Here is a 15000-nt window from a genome sequence, read left to right as displayed (position 1 = left end):
AAAACGCATTTCTGTTCAGCCGTTTAGATCGCTCCTTCCTCAACCACTGAAGTAAAGATTTCCTGGAAAAAAAAAAAACACAAAACTGTTTTCTACAACGGTTTAATTCTACTTTACGTGAAAGTAAACGAAGTTCTGCAACACTGCCAAAACAATTAATTCAGCTTGGAAATACTTTGCAACAGGTTGTTTTCACAACATTTTTCTTATTAGCAACAAAATGGTTGGTAAAAACTGTTTCGTAGGGAAATTATGTTCTTAACTACCACTAATGGAATACGTCATCATGACGACATAATACTAATGTAAAACCATTTTTTCGTTGGTTGTGAACCTGAGCGAGTCACTGGGATTCGAACCACACAACTTTCATTGATGTAACACTCCTTACATGCAACAGAATAAAAGGTTTGATAACAGTGAAACGATTGCGACCGACGAAACATTCGAATCTTATCGGTAACTCCGGAAACCGGGACGGATAACACATTGATGGCAGACGAAGCCAAAAGCATACGGCGTACAGCCAAAGCGAGATTCACAAGGAAAAGAAATGAACTCCTTAAATCAATAGACGCGAATCAAGGACGCGAAATGGTTGAAGGTAATTACCTAAAGCTTACCGAGGCACGGGACATAGTAGAAGGTAAGCATGATTTGTACACGATGTTCTTAACCGATGAAGAACAAGAAGCCGCGGAAACATGGATTTTAGAATTACAGGAACTGTTTGCAGAAGCAAAGGCATACAAGATCAAGTATATTCAGAACGTAATTAGAGAAGAAAACAGTGCGCGCGAGGACACTATACGTCAAGAATCAACAAGGAAAGTGCGCACGGAAATTGAACGAATGACAGAAAAGGCTCTATTGAAGCGTGACACCGCGCAAGCAGTATTTGAAACATTGCATAGCAACACTACGCACGCTATTCAGTCCGACACGATTGCTATACCCTCATTAAAAAGGCTACTAACCCAGTTGGAAGACACATTTACAAATTGCAAACAAACGAACGAGATGTTTATAGATCTTGCAGAACACAACAAGGCCGCAACCGCCATAAAATGGGCCGCCGAAATACAGTGCTGATTCAACGAAATCATTGAACGAGTCTCGGCATACATCGTTGAGAAAGAGCCGAAACCAGTAGCACAAGAAACTTATGCACCCTTCAATCTTCAACTAGAAAAAATAAGAATGCCGCGATTTGAAGGCGAAATTCGCACCTATCCGCAATTCAAAAGAGACTTTCAAAGACAAGTCATGCCTCATCTTCGGAGCAATGACATCTCATACGTACTACGCTCATGCCTAGGCAATGAACCAGCGAACACCGTGAAAAGCATCGACGACGACACCACAGAAATGTGGAAAAGATTAGACGAGAAATACGGAGACCCTTCAAAAGTGGCAGACTTCATTATCGACGGAATACGTAGAACCAGAATGATCAGAGATGGAGAAGAAAAGAGATTCACTGAATTTGTTGAAATCATAGAAGACGGTTACAGAGACCTCAGACAATTGGGTTTGGAAGCAGAAATAACAACCACGAGCTCAGTAAGCATCATCGAGAAAAAGCTGCCCCCAGACATACGACGAAAATGGGCCAAAATAGTTAGCGGAGAAAACAGCACTGTCAACAAATTCGATAAATTTCCATCTCTTCTCAAGTTTTTACAGAACCAGCGTGGAGCAATTGAATATGATAATGCCTCACTGAGAGCGCCATTAGTACCATCGAAGGCCGTAATTCATCATACCATAGCCAAGGATGAAACTGATTTTAAGAGTCAAAGAACGACGCAGAGAAGATGCTTGATCCATGATGATGCAAAACATTCAACAGAAGATTGCAGAGTCTACTTATCAAAACCCATAAGCGATAAAATAGCACTCCTAAGAGAGAAGGGAGCCTGCTGGTCTTGTTTAAAATCGGGTCATCGAATGCAAAGTTGCAAAACTAAGAAAACATGCAACATCGGTAACTGCTCGTCACAACACCACAAATCTTTACACGAAGATCAACGAAGAACATCTCCTACACCCGCAAATATAGCCAGCGCCTCCAGACAAGCCAGCATATGTAGTAACATCGAAGACACATGCCTCCTTCAAATACAAAGAATCAGAACGAAAAGAGGATGGGCCAACGTTATGTGGGACTCTGCGGCATCTTTATGCTTTATCACTAACAATAAGGCCAAAGAAGAACGCCTTAAAGGGACAGCTGTGAATTTGTCGATCGTAAAAATTGGTGGTCAGTACAAAACGATCAGAACAGTCGAGTACAAACTTTCCTTGCTTGACAAACAAGGGAAAATCGTGGAATTCGAAGTATATGGTACAGACAAGATTACGTCCAACATCGAGAGGATAAACATGGACGGAGTGACACACCTATTCAACAATGTAGCGCAAGACGAACTTCAGCGACCCACCGGACCTGTTGATGTTCTAATAGGCTATGAATATGCCGCCTATCACCCTGTCAGAGAGCAATGTGTCGAACAACTATTACTGCTGAAGAACCGATTTGGGCGATGCGTCAGCAGGACACATTCGTTAATCGAAAATTTGAACACGAGACACGAACTTCACTATGCTACAGTGAATCACAGTTTCAAAGTCAAGATAGACGATTTCTACAACATTGAGAATCTAGGCGTTGAGTGCAACCCACGTTGTGGTAGCTGCAAGTGCGGCAAATGCGCAATAGGCAGCAAAGACTACACTATCAAATAAGAAAGGGAGCTAGCATTGATCGAGAAAAATCTCTCGTATGACAAACAAACTAACCGATGGATCGCAGAGTATCCGTGGATTAAAGATCCGATGGATCTGCCAGATAATCGTAAAGTTGCATTAGCAATGCTCGCCTCTACTGAAAGGAGACTCGCAAAGACTCCGGTACATGCTACAGTGTTCGACAATCAAGTCAAGGATATGGTGAACAGAGAAGTAGCACGCAAACTTTCTAAAGACGAGATAGACAATTACAAAGGCCCTGTACACTACATCTCCCTTCATGAGGTTCTGAAACCAGATTCCAAATCGACCCCTGTGAGAATAGTCTTCAATAGTAGCGCGAACTACATGAGCCATGTCCTGAATGACTACTGGGCCAAAGGACCAGATCTTCTCAACAATTTGTTTGGAGTACTAATACGATTTCGAGAAAACGAAGTAGCATTCATAGGAGACATCAGCAAAATGTACCATACCGTCAAAACAACTTTGATTGATCAACACACGCACAGATTCTTGTGGCGAAATATGGACGTGTCGAAGGAACCGGATACTTACGTTATACAAAGAGTATCTTTCGGAGATAAGCCTTTGGGAACGATCGCAATATTGCCACTTCGCAAGACAGCCAAAATGGGGAGTCAAGATTATCCCGCCGCAGCAAAGATCATACAAAGTAATACGTATATGGACGATATAATCGAAAGTACAAAGGACCTGCAAACAGCAAAGAAGCTTACCGAAGATATAGAGAAACTGATTAGCAAAGGCGGATTCAAACTCAAAGAATGGATATTATCACACAGCACGGAGAGTTGAGAGGAGACATTCGTACCAAACGAACCAAATGTTTTCTCCGAAAAGGTACTTGGAGTGATATGGGACCCAGACCACGATCAATTACGCTTTAAGGCGAAGTTGAATCTGTACCTAAAGAAAGAAGAGAATAGACAGCAATGGTTGATATTCTTTAATGAATTACCCGAGATGAATCATGTCAGATTTAAGAGATGCATGAAACCGTCAGATGCAGTTGGTGATCCATCTCTTGTCATCTTCAGCGATGCCTTGAATGACGCTTACGGATCCTGTGCTTATGCAAGGTGGCCACGACAAGGTGGAGGATTTGCAAGTAACCTGATTGTATCTAAAAATCGTCTTGCCCCACTCAAAACAATGTCCATTGACAAAATTGAGCTGTGTGGGGCGGTATTAAACAAGCGACTCAAGTCTTTTGTCGATAAAGAATGTAGATACAGCTTTCAAAAATGTTATCACATAGTCGACTCTCAGATAGTGCATTGCATGACTCAGAAAAATTCTTATGGCTTCAATACTTTCCCTGCTACACGAGTCGGTGAAATCCAAGAAGGTACTAACGTAGAAGATTGGTACTGGTGTGAAAGTGAACACAACATCGCAGACTGGTTTTGGATGCGAGAGGCACAAAAAACGATGGATAAACATGTAAAAGACATGTATAAGCGTTTATGTCCTCGTATACGAAGCGATGGGATATATGTAATAAGTGGTCGTGGGGAGAAATGGATGGAAATGAGCTACAGTAAAGGAGACGTCATACTTCTCCCATACCAACATCGATTATCCAAACTCTATTCAAGACACGTTCATGAGAAAGGGCACCACGGTGTTTTGACTACCACCAGCAAAATTCGCTCAAAGTTCTGGATAACTAAGTTACTCAAACTAGTTAAATCCATCAAGCTCAACTGTATTGTGGGCAAAAGATTAGACAAGAAACTGTCAGAACAAGTAATGGGAAATCTTCCTATAGAAAGGCTTAAACCAGCTCCTCCATGGTATTCCACATCCATTGACCTATTTCGTCCTTTCACAATTCGTGATGAAGTTAAGAAACGAACCACATCTAAAGCGTATGGAGTCATCTTCACTTGTTTAGCAACGAGAGCTGTTCACCTGGACCTGGCACCAGACTACAGTACAGAGACGTTTTTGATGGTACTGAGAAAATTTGCGTCATTGAGGGGATATCCATGTAAGATATATTCTGAAAATGGTCCACAGCTCGTCGCAGCTAACCGAGAATTACAAAGTGTCACAAAGTCATGGGAATGGGAACAATTGAAGAACTTTGGAGTTATGGAGGGATTTCAATGGAACTTTACACCTGCTGAGGCACCATGGCAAAATGGAGCATCAGAATCTCTTATTAAATCTGTTAAGAGAGCGCTTACAGCCATTATTGGAGAAAGTATTCTGACATTCTCCGAACTTCAAACTGTATTCTACGAAGTCGCCAACCTCGTTAACGAAAGGCCTATAGGCAGACACCCAACATCACCCGACGATGGCTCATATTTATGCCCGAATGACCTTCTGTTAGGCAGATCAACCACGCGAGTACCTAGTGGTCCTTTCAAGGAATCTACAACTCCAAAACACCGTTTTGAATTTATCCAACATATAATAGATGGCTTCTGGAAGAAATGGACCAGAACATATTTTCCAGATTTAATTGTGAGGCAAAAATGGCATACAGCCCACCGTAATCTGAACTCTGGAGATGTTGTCCTAATTCAGGATTCCAATCTGGTTAGAGGCCAGTGGCGCCTTGGGATTGTATCGAGAACATTCCCAGGGACCAATGGAAACGTGCGAAGGGTACAAGTAAAGTATAAAAATCCAAAACCTGGCGAACCTGTTACCAAATATGACTGCAAAGGCTACGTCACCATTGAACGAACTGTTCACCGTCTGGTGGTGCTACTACCTAAGGAAGAACATGTGACCTTCTGAAGATTTATGAACTCTTACTAATCAGTGTTAACCTAACTGTTTTCTGAACACTTATGTTTTCTGAACACTTAGTAGTATCAAAGAATCCGCGTATCCGCTTTCGAGGAGAGGGAGTGTTTTGTTGGGAAATTATGTTCTTAACTACCACTAATGGAATACGTCATCATGACGACATAATACTAATGTAAAACCATTTTTTCGTTGGTTGTGAACCTGAGCGAGTCACTGGGATTCGAACCACACAACTTTCATTGATGTAACACTCCTTACATGCAACGGAATAAAAGGTTTGATAACAGTGAAACGATCGCGACCGATGAAACAAAAACCGGACTATCTTTTATGCATGTTGTTTTTAGAAGTGGAAGTTTTTCCGAGTGAAAGCGATGAGCTTTCACAGCAGCTGCCATCCACTACTGTATCCCGTACACAGGAATTGGGATCTTCTGTCCTGAGCGGGTCAGTTTTGAGTGGCCCTGCTCTAGTAAGCGCTAAGGCAACATCACCTTCTGGTTCTCCACAACTATCAGAAGATGACACAAACAAAATCATTGAAAATTTGTTTACGCCGGCACAAAGAAATAAAATGCATAACCTCTATAGATGGCTGTACTGGCATTTCAAAAGAGGAGCTGGATCGATTAAAGATGACAAAAAAGAGAGATTGCTTCCAGCATGAGTGGTTGTTCAGGAAAGAGACAAGCTTTTGTTCACAGACTGGAATCTGGTGTCTTGTTTATGTAGAAAGTGAAGGCATGTACTGCCTTCTTTGCTATAAACATAAAAGCAAGTCAGCCCAGAACAAAAGCAAAACATTCTCAAATGGGCCATCCACTAGGTTCAAATGGAATGCAGTAACCGAACACATGACCAGTGCTAAACACAAAACAACAATGAAGAATGAGCTGCTAAATCGGGTTTTCCACTTTCAAAAACAGGTGGATGAAAAGGAGAGTACGAAAGAAACTTTTCACGCCATGTATTGGCTTGTCAAGGAGTCCATAGTCAACAGAAAGATAACATCTCTCCTCGAGCTGATGGAGCATTTAGGTCTTGAAGAGCTGAAGTATTTTACTAATAGATCTCGGGGATCACTTCGAGAAATATTTTTAATGATAGAAAACACAGCACGAGCGCAAATATGCGAGAAACTTCAGGAGCAGACAGTTTATGGCCTGTTGGTAGACGATGTGGCAGATATCAGCAATGAAGAGCAGATGCTTGCATTAGTACTTTGATGTGGAGTTGGGGAGACTTCAGTGCAAGTTCTTACTTACAGCCAATGTTCTTGAAAAGGCCTCAAGTGCTGATGCAGCAACGTTACATGGTATCATCACTGACCATCTCGACATCTTGAAGATTCCTTTGAAGACCTTAAGGGGCTTGCAACACATGGGGCAAGTGTGATGACTGGTAAAACTAGATGGCTAGCAGCACTGCTAAAGAACGATGCCTTGTCACATGCCTTGTGGCAGTTCACTGTGTATGCCACAGGTTAGCTCTTGCCTGCACAGACACTAATGAGGAACTACAAGTGATAAAAGATGTCCAGACAGAAGTCACACAGCTGTGGAAAATTTTTGAGAACTCTCCAAACAAGCTTGCAGCCTACCTCAAAGTACAGGAGGAGATGAAAAAAGTATCCCTTGATGCCAAGGCAAGTAGGAAAATTGGCAAAAGGTTAAAGAAGGCTTGCAAAACACACTGGGTATCTTTTCACAGTGTCATAAATGCAGTGTGTTCCGACCTCCCCTCCATTCTCCAAACATTATGCCACTTGAAGACTGATCCATCTTGCCATGGTCTTTTGAAGAGGCTGGTGAGAGCAAAGAAAGTGGGTACCAACTATATCCTCCATGGCGTTCTCCCAGTCCTGAGTGACCTTAGCAAAGTTTTCCAGCAAGGTATGATCAACTTTGCCCACATAAACCCATCCATCTCGGCCTGCAAGGAGAAGCTTTTGGCACTTGCCACAAAGAAGGTTCCAATAAAGAAGCTACAAAATGATTTAGCTGAAGGAGGATTCTTGGCCATCACTGACATTAAGTACTCAAGGAGAGACATTGAGTATCTTGAAAGTCTATTAGAAAAGTATGTGAACATACATTAAGTGCTTTATTATATATTTAGACTTTCCCTTAAACAGAACAGGCACTAGTGAGAGCATGGGAGATTTCTTTCTGCTTAACCTCCAAAAGACGCCTGGAGTAAGAGTGAATGCTGCTCTCAGATTTGTGTCCTGAAACATGCATCATGTGGCGAGCCTCAAAATTGCACTCATCCAGGAGCGACACAGCCATTGCCCGAACACAGTGATTAGTATACTGTACTTTTGTGAAAGTTGGAGCTCTTTAGCAATTGAACTCATGAAAGTTCCTAGCGTATTTTTCCCGAGGGGCACATTACAATACCAGACTTCATCAGAATGACTAAAATTTTCTGTCGCTCGCGTCCTTTGCCACAAGCATGACAGTGCTGGATTTAGCTTACATAGATAAAGTTCCAAAGTTTTAACTGGATAGTAGGGACTCTCTGGTCTTCCATACATACATCCTTTCCCTAGAGAATCATCTGGTTGATCGTTCCGTTTTTGTCCAGTTCATCAAAAAATTGATAAACAAACTTTTTCCCAGCTGCGTCAACCTGCACAGCAAAAGATTCTTTCGTGAGGAGTCAGAGATTTTCTCTGCCACGGCAAATGAGGAGGAACATAATATTAAACCACACCACACAGGAAAAAATTCTGAGATTCCAAGCTGGATTATTATTGGAAAACATACAAAATAAACTACCCAATATTGGAATACTTTATGATTTCTCAAGTGAAAGGACGTTTTTTGGAATAGCATTGGTAAATCAATGAATTGACAAACCAAGTTGGTTTTTTGATGGTAGTTTATTGGAATATTATATTTAATCTGTAATAGTTCGATACAAATACCATAAAACAAAACTTGGGTTTTTACATGAAAGATAAATCAGTAATTTACCAACATAACTTCAAGTTAGTTTTGATGGTAACTTATTGAAAAATCACCCTTATTACATGATGTTCCAATAAAATTCTTAAAACAAGACCTGGATTTTATGTGAATGATAAACCAGTAATTTACCAATACAACTCCCAGTTAGTTTTGATGGTAACTTATTGGAAAATCACCCTTATTACATGATGTTCCAATAAAATTCTTGAAACCAGACGTGGATTTTGATGTGAATGATAAACCAGTAATTTACCCATACAACTCCAAGTTAGATTTGATGGTAATATATTGGAAAATCACTCCTATTACATGATACTCCGATAAAAATTGTAAAACCAGAATTACATTGTCATCTGAATGACAAACTAGTAATTTACCAAAACAACTCGAATTGCAATTTATCACAAAATCACTTCCAGCTTGCATCAATAAGAGAACATGGTAAGCATTATCGTTAGTTTAGTTCACTCAATTTCAAACAGCCAGTGTTTCGTTTTGGCTTGGTTTCTCCTTAATAATTTCAAAACAATTTGATTAAAAATATCCATAGTTACATTTCTGCGTAGCATCCACAAACATCTTTCCCTTCAATCTAACCTTGTTCCCAAAGCAAAAAACAGATAGACAAGAAAGAAAAGAACCGCAACATTCAGTACAAACGCCATAACAAGTCCGCAGGGTACGTGTGGGATCTGGTGAGCATAAAGGGAATCAGGGGATCTGGGAATGGGAAAGTAAACACGCCAAATCACAAACGTCACTTCTGACTGGTAAAGTTCGATTATGAGCCCTGTCTATTTCCTTTATTTTTGCTATGCCTGAAAACAGTGAGGCAGTGTCTTCACAAAACCCAGGTAAATATAATTTTGAATTGCTTGGTATGTTAGAGTGTGCGTTTATGAGGATATAATTAGCTTTTTGGTGCCTTCAGAAACCATTTTTGGCGGCATGAGTAGCTTGTTTAGCTAGTCATTAGACAGTATAGCCTAATGCTTACGAAGGGTTTCTTTTAATGATAAGCGGAGCCTTTAAAGGAGAACTGAAGCCAAAATTCAATACTTTTTTATATTGTAGTTTTAAGAAGTCTAAGACATTTAAAATCAAGTTTCGGTGGTTATTTGTGGCTGTTGCATTTCTTTTCTTCGATAATTTGGTTTGATTTGGTTTGAGTTTTTCCTGCTTTTGAGCTGAAACACTGTGGGCTCGTAATTATTGTCAGCGGCTTGTAGCAGTAAGTTGTGACGTATGATATGGGGAAGCTTATTTATTCCCAACAGACTGCAACACAAATCCTTGTACTTTCTGGGCATTTATTCACCTATTCATTGCCCACTTGATCGTTACCATGAGCGTACAACCGTTTCTTTTTGAGCTTACATATCCTCCTGGTGAAGAACCGAGCGACTCACAAGGGGAAGACGAGGAAGAAGGAGGTGAACTTGACGAAAATGGTTTGCGAATCGGTTCGACACAATGGTGTATTTGCTGGGGTTGTGAAGCAATGCCTACTAATGACGAATGTGTATGTTGACATGAACTTGAGGAGCTCAATCAAAAGTTCAATGAATCAGGTTTGATTTTCTTGCCTCTATTCCTTTTCTAATGCTCGGTCGTTAAACAGCGAGATGGAGATGTTCTAAATACGGCACTTGTGGCAATTCATAACGCACGCTGTAATCCCTTGCCGGATCCCATCGTAAACAAGCAAGTATGCCTTCTGTAGTGTCAGTTTCATTTGTTTTTTCCCCAACCTCAGTTATCGTGCACTGAAGTGATGGTAATGGTTTCCCATTCGATTTGTAGAACATGGCGATTAGCAGCATATCGTCAGTTCACCTGGTGGGTTCATGGTGTATTGGGGAAGAAAAACCGGCGAGTGATTCCAGCGTGCGTGAACTATGAAGGTTTCAAGGCACCAGAACTGGACCTGAATTAATTACAAACAATCTTAAAGTTTGCATGATCATGAAAACTGAGCCGACTTGTCAAGTTTTTGATTTAGCTCCTTGCGTTCTTGAAAGAGAATTTAAGATACTTTCGTTGGCAGAAAACATAGCTCCCCAACCGCCTAATCTCTTACCCCTCTCTTCCGAGTTGATTCTTTATTCACATCTTATTTCAAGTTTTCATGGTATGTGACATTATTTATACAATACAATAAATTGTACTTTCCCTAGTTCGTGTATTCATAAGTACTGTAGTGAGACAAAGAATACCATTTGGTACCATACATTTCTACTTGTACTTCTACTTTTAAAATCTACATCTTTCCATACAATAAAATGCAACTCAGGATATTGCGGTTTCATTATAACACCTTGCGATAAACCCTGTCTGATGAAGCAATTCCATGTAAAATGACAGTTTTTTGATTGAATTAAAGTGTTGATTTTTATGCAATCTGCATTTGTCGAATAATGAAATGTGCATTTTATTTTAATTGTTTGAAAATCTTGTGGTAAGATTAGTAATAACATCTGCTCTGAGAGGCATAGGTTTGCTAGCGATATTTTTGGGAATGTGTGGGGCTGTGAGTGTTGCACTACTGAACCAGAACAGCATTATCAGGATCTATGTCTACTGATTCGGTTGGTGTACATTCACTTGGTTGAGGTTCATTAAATCCAGCAGGTGAGTCCAGTGATATGGGACAAGCATTACTAACAGAGGCAAGATACTGCAAACAAAACAGTATACACATATCTGTATAGCCATACATTCAATTATTCATGTGTTGCTCACTTTTAGTAAGAGTAGGAGAAGAGGAATGGAAATACAGTACAGTCAAAGCTTTGGGTATTTAAACAGAAAAGTCTTCATTTAATTTTTTTAGAATTAAATTTCAGTTGATTTGTGGAACAATTGAATACAAGGGAAGAATACAAGTTAACTCGTCTTTTTAAATAACACATTTTAAATAATCAAATCTTCTTTTTTGCTGTTGTTGTTGCTACACATCTCATGGTGGTATATTTAGGAGTCATGCAACCTCAGGGGGAATGTATGGAGGCTTGAATACACGAAATTGAAACAGCTCCGTCATATATTAGCCCTTCAGTGTGATAGCTGATAAGACAAAGGTCTTACCTCTTGTCTGGTTTTCTCCAAAGAACGTCTTTCAGACAATAGTCTTGGTTTTTTTGGGTGGTGGTCTATGTGAGAATATTGAGGGTCAAGATGGCTTTTACTTTGGAGCCGAGTAGTTCTGCCTTTAAGTCACGCTCGTAACAATCGGGTGTGAAATGTTCCGAACACAACCTTGAGTGTTTAGAAATGACGGGATCAGCACGGGAGATTCTTGCCAACCACTGTTCCCTGATAGATGGCTCACTTGGAAAACAATGATACAATATACAAGTTGAAAACCGTGAGTCATTCAGTTGCAGTCAAAGGCTGCGCAATACACCATGATGAGACCGAGAGATGTGAATTGATGCACTACAGCTAAGGAGTCTTCATTTATACAGGTTCCTTATGTAAGACCGGAAAATATACTGCGTAAATTTAAGGTTAACCAAAATCCATTGTAGATTGCAAAATTTTATTTCCTCTGTTATCATCTGACGTCGGGCATCATGGAGACCTACAAGGCGTGATCTTAGCACTTCAATCATAACTCGCTTTACTCTGCAAAACAAAGCGGATCTGCGGAATAACAACGTGCAGGATCAGGAAAAAAAAACATGTACCGTAAACATCCATGTATAAGCCGCATCCGTAGATAAGCCGCACCCTGAATTTAGAAGCGCAGATTTTGGAAAAAAATGTAATACAATAAAGTTTGAAGTTCTAGTAAAGTTCTATTGCTATAAACCAACAAGGACAAACAATCAAGGTTTCACCATGAAGTTGAAATTCCTTCAATATTGAAACAAAACGAACGAGTGCTTAGTAGCCAAGCTTTAAATGTGTGGAGGAGTCTGAGCAAGGGCCAGGGCCTGGGTATCATGACCACATCGATAAAGATGTAACTGCAATAGGCGAAAAAATTCATGCAGAACAGGAGCTTGATAATGCAGTCGACAAATTTGCCAAGAAGGTGGTCAAGGACAACGAAACAGTCGGCCATTTACCTCGTGAGTACTCGCGAATTTTATGGTATTTTATCGCACGTGGCGGAAAGATATGCATGGAAGTGACCGGCCGAAGACGTCACTGGAAACAGCTGTGCGGAGGAATGGAGATTCCTTGTAGGTTGGTGTTTACTTGCTCGAGTAAAGCGAAAATAAATTGCTTGAAAGAACTCTTGGAGAGCAAGATTCGCCGATAAACACTCGAAGACACAAACGGCTCCTTTAGGAGCCACCACTCATTAAAAAGTCAATGAACAACAGCAACGTGCTCTCAGTTTCTTTTATGCTTTTTTACTGAGATCTTTAGAAGTTGTATGAACTCCAAACACAGATGTATCCATGGATAAGCCGCACCCTTGATTTATGCCTTCAATTTTGTGAAAAACAGTGTGGCTTATACATGGACGTTTACGGTATATTCTGCAAAATGTACATATGCTTTCTGTTAATGGTCCAAAAGAGTAAACACATGACATTTTCAGCACGTTTGCTGAATGTTTTGCAATCACTTGGCTGATAAGCTTATGTTCATATTTTCTACATTCGATTCCCAATGTGGGCGAGTGAGATCTGTTAATTGAAAATGGACTTAACTTTCACAATACCTAAAGGAGTTGAATATTACTTGTGGACCCTCTAGCCGTCTTTCCCTTAGCAAAATTTGTTTCTTTTCCTTGTACCTCGCCGCACTTGCATGCAAGGCTCTCTTGCTGTTTACTTTCTTCTTCATATCATACGTCATAAGCTTCAATACGAACCGCTGACACAAGCTTTCCGAGCCGCCGCACAAGAACCAAATAAGCAGTAAAAACCTTAGATTTTTGACATGAAAAAAATTGTTTGAGAGGAAAAAAAATAGCGAGCATTGTTTCATATGGTATAATAATTAAATATAAATAACAAAAACGTGCTTGAAATTTTGGCTTCAGAAAATGAGACGATTAGAAAGCGGTGGAAATTGAAGTTGTACACTGAGCCACACTGAGAGGCTGTTGCTTTCGATTCCAGATTCATTTGTTTGGTAAACACTATTCGCATTCCACACTGCTCACTCCCAGGTAGCCCTCCTTGTCATTTTTTCTCTTTTTATAATCAGCTAACAGATGGCTATCATTTTGACTCGGGGATTTTGAGGTACTACTGTAACAGTTCCTTGTAAGGAATACTACTTAAATTCCATTTAGTTTATAGCAATTTGGGAATGGAACCTAAGCATTCTCTTGTTTTTTTTACAGAAATCTAGCACATCTGCAAAGAGGGCTCTCTCACGTTAAGAAGCAGATTCAATTTAGAGCATTAGTAAGTAAAGGATATGGAAACAGCCAGCCAGTTGTGATCTTTTAACGACAGTGCAAGCATTATTACACATCAAGTTTTATTATTTTTTGACCAGATTTCAAACATATGCTATCTGAACACTTATTTATCTTCTCAATGACCCGACTTGTTGCTTTTCTTTTTTTCTTTGAGGTGAAACAGATGCAGAAAAACCTAGTCTTGATGAAACTTGCAGATGTGGAGGCGTTGATGACAAATCCCTGTTATTGGACTACAGTGCACAAATCAGCTGTGCAGTTTACTTCAAAGTGGCAACCTTCAGAAATTTAAGTGTCAAAAAGCACCTTGCCCTGGCCGTGAAAGAGCTTAACATCAAGCATCGAGGGAATCGAAAACATGAATTGGAAAAGAAAATCTTCTGGTTTAACTTCATTCCAATATGCCAGGAATGTAACAACAGCGTTCTTAGTTGCTTTTGTCATATTTTCAGAATCTTTACCCTCGACTAAGTTCTGTATTTCTTCCTCTGATAATCTTGAAAAGCGTTTTCTTTTAGCCTCACTGGGTTCCATTATCGATCATCGCTGTTAAAACTGAAAACTGGCAGTGCAGGTCCGCCCCCGTCAATCAAGCTGACGTGAGGATGTGCTGAAGATCATGCCATTTCGAGGTTAGTCATGCACTGATCACATGCTGCTGTATTCAGCACATGGTCAAATACTGCGCAATTGTATCCCGGTCGGGATACATTTGAATTTGATCAGGGGCATGTGACCAAGAATCAACCAATCACAGCGCTCGTTTTGTTGAGTGAAAGTCTAGGTATATAGCAAATCTTGTTGTACAATAGCTACCAACTAACCTGCAATTGCAGACACATACTGTATGGCCCTGAATTCCGATGCTGAATAGGAAAATTTACCTAATGGTTATTAAGCATAGTATATCAGCAGTACATGAAGGCATAACTCTGGCTAAACATTCCAATAGGCAGCACCTGTCGACTTAAACGAGGATGAGAAGTCAAACTGTACTGCATGTACAAACAAATAACAGATTGTAAAGCCAGACTAAATCTCAGTCGGAAACTGGAAGAAATACATGTACCAATCACAGCAGAGCTGAGGCACGCAAAG

General features: G+C 40.2%; 1 long non-coding RNA gene across 4 annotated transcripts in view; it reads right to left on the bottom strand.

Moving 5' to 3' along the window:
- LOC138051957 (uncharacterized) overlaps positions 1 to 15000 on the bottom strand; it is a 76504-nt gene that overhangs the window by 15947 nt on the left and 45557 nt on the right. The window contains exon 3 of one of the 4 annotated variants that reach the window (XR_011132966.1): positions 1 to 62. This exon is cut by the window's left edge and continues 257 nt beyond it. The exons of 2 other annotated variants lie outside the window; for them this stretch is intronic. This is a non-coding gene — a long non-coding RNA (uncharacterized lncRNA). Of the gene's footprint in view, positions 63 to 10891; positions 11191 to 15000 lie in introns of those variants that run through there. One more of the 4 variants, XR_011132962.1, reaches the window with a different exon arrangement.

The sequence above is a fragment of the Montipora capricornis genome, chromosome 6, assembly GCF_036669925.1.
Source record: "Montipora capricornis isolate CH-2021 chromosome 6, ASM3666992v2, whole genome shotgun sequence".
NCBI classification, from domain to species: Eukaryota; Metazoa; Cnidaria; class Anthozoa; order Scleractinia; family Acroporidae; genus Montipora; species Montipora capricornis.
Note: the sequence above shows the minus strand (reverse complement) of the source record. Positions and strands in the feature narration are given on the sequence as shown.